Raw genomic sequence first — 2,097 nt, 5'->3', positions numbered from 1 at the left:
CCTGGCCACAGCATTTCCATTTCCCATCTTGGAGGACTCTATGGGTAAGTCCCTCAAATTGCCAACTGCTAATGTGAACTCTTCCACTCACAGGGTGACAGATGGAACAAAAGGCAACACGCTAATCGGCGCATGGCCTTGGTGACAGGTCACCCAGGGATGATGAAACACACAACACAGCCTGGCTCTGGGTTCCGACTGTTCCGATCCACATATGTGTATTGTTACAGGTACAAGGGTGTGGTTTCTAGCATCTGTTTTGTTTCAAAACAGGATCATTCCCTCCACACTATTCTTTTCTATTTATAAACACAAGTTATAGGAGAAAAGGGACCTGCCCCGTCCTATATAGTTGACAGTGTGGACACACAAAGTGAACATTTGAGAATAAAAAGTTCCTTCTATTTGTTATTGTGACATGGGTAACGTGCTGTTGTAAAAAATATTTGGAGGCGGCACATCTCACATGTGTCCGTGAAAATTCAATCATCATGCTGGTGAACTACAGAAGGATCTGCCATTGCATTCATTAGAAAAGCCATGCTTCTGTATCTCTGCTGTTACTGAGTCACCAGATTTTGTAGGTGTGCTACTTCAACAATTTCTTAAGATTGAATAAAAAACACATGGTGGAAATTCAATTTAAGAAATTCAGGCCGGGCATGGTGGCTCATGCCTCTAATCCCAGCACTTTGGGAGGCCGAGGCGGGCGGATCATGAGGTCAGGAGATCGAGACCATCCTGGCTAACACGGTGAAACCCCATCTCTACTAAAAAAACAAAAAATTAGCTGGGTGTAGTGGCGGGTGCCTGTAGTCCCAGTTACTCAGGATGCTGAGGCAGAAGAATGGCGTGAACCCGGGAGGCGGAGTTGCAGTGGGCTGAGATCGCGCCACTGTGCTCCAGCCTGGGCGACAGAGCGAGACTCTGCCTCAAAAAAAAAAAAAAACAAAAAGAAAAACAAAAAAAAACCCAATTCAGTGTCCCTCACTAAGAAACACTGTGAAACTATAGAAATGGTTCTCTTATGACCCATGTATATTACCTTTTGTCTGCAAGCTTCTAAGTCTATGTACTTAGTTGTGTCTCAGTCTCTGTGAGTTCATCGAGTAATTTCACATGGATGCAGAGAGTGGGATGATAGATAATGGAGACTCTGAAGGGTGAGGGGGTGGGAGGGAAGGGATGATGGGAAATTGGTTAATAAATTCAATGTTTATTACTCCGGTGATGGATACCCTAAATGCCCCGACTTGACCACTGCACATATCTATGAGTGTATCCAAATTCCACATGTATTCCATAAATTTGTACAAATAAAAAATAAATCACATTTTATTGATAAATAAAATACTGTTTATAAATTTTATCATTTGTAATAAATAAAATATTTTATAACAACGCATTTTATGTAAAATAAATTATTCTCTATAAATTATCATTTGTTTATTTGTATAAATAAATGGCACTCACACAATGTCCATCTTGGGAGGATGATGGACCCTGGCTCCAGGAATATTTCCTCTGAGTCCTGCATTCCCCTCTTGGACCCAAAGCGAGTGGATCCCAGTCTGGAGGAGGAAGAGCTGGTGGACAACCCTGGAGTTCTGTGACCAGCAGAACCCTCGACAGGGTACCAGGAGGCCGTAGAGTTGAGGTTTCCTCTCTTTGTGCCCAGAGAGAAGCAGGGTTGCTAGTGTCAGAGCCTGGCCTGGACTTGTGCCTAGGGTCTGCCTTGCTTTCGGTGGCCCTGAGCCCCCAAGTTAGAATTACAGGCTTCTCCTTGGGTGACTCTCCAGGGATGTGACTCAAAGGAGGGACAACAGTGCCTCCAAAGAGACAATTGGTCCTGGTCCCTGGGTCACCACGGGGTCCTCCGTCTAGAGGAGCCCCACCTGTTCAGGCGGAAGCTTCCCCCATAGGGTGTGTGGTGCTCAGACCTCTCTCCTTCCGGCTGTGCTGCTGACTGACACAAAGTTGGAATTCATATCTGGGGTCGCTAGTCTGCTCCCAGAGCCCATGGGTGCCGCTGAAACTGCCAACCTCAAGGAACTGGGCTTGTGCTGCCCAACGTGGAGCAGGGCTGCTCAATGTGGG

The 2,097-nt window shown here is 45.9% G+C and overlaps 1 non-coding gene across 1 annotated transcript; it reads right to left on the bottom strand.

The window, feature by feature from the left end:
* Nucleotides 1-412: 412 nt before the first annotated feature.
* LOC112617510 lies at nt 413-514 on the bottom strand. The gene has a single exon (XR_003117919.1). It is a non-coding gene; the product is annotated as a small nucleolar RNA U13 (small nucleolar RNA).
* Nucleotides 515-2,097: the final 1,583 nt, after the last annotated feature.

The sequence above is a fragment of the Theropithecus gelada genome, unplaced genomic scaffold (assembly GCF_003255815.1).
Source record: "Theropithecus gelada isolate Dixy unplaced genomic scaffold, Tgel_1.0 HiC_scaffold_2155, whole genome shotgun sequence".
Lineage (NCBI taxonomy): Eukaryota > Metazoa > Chordata > Mammalia > Primates > Cercopithecidae > Theropithecus > Theropithecus gelada.
Note: the sequence above shows the minus strand (reverse complement) of the source record. Positions and strands in the feature narration are given on the sequence as shown.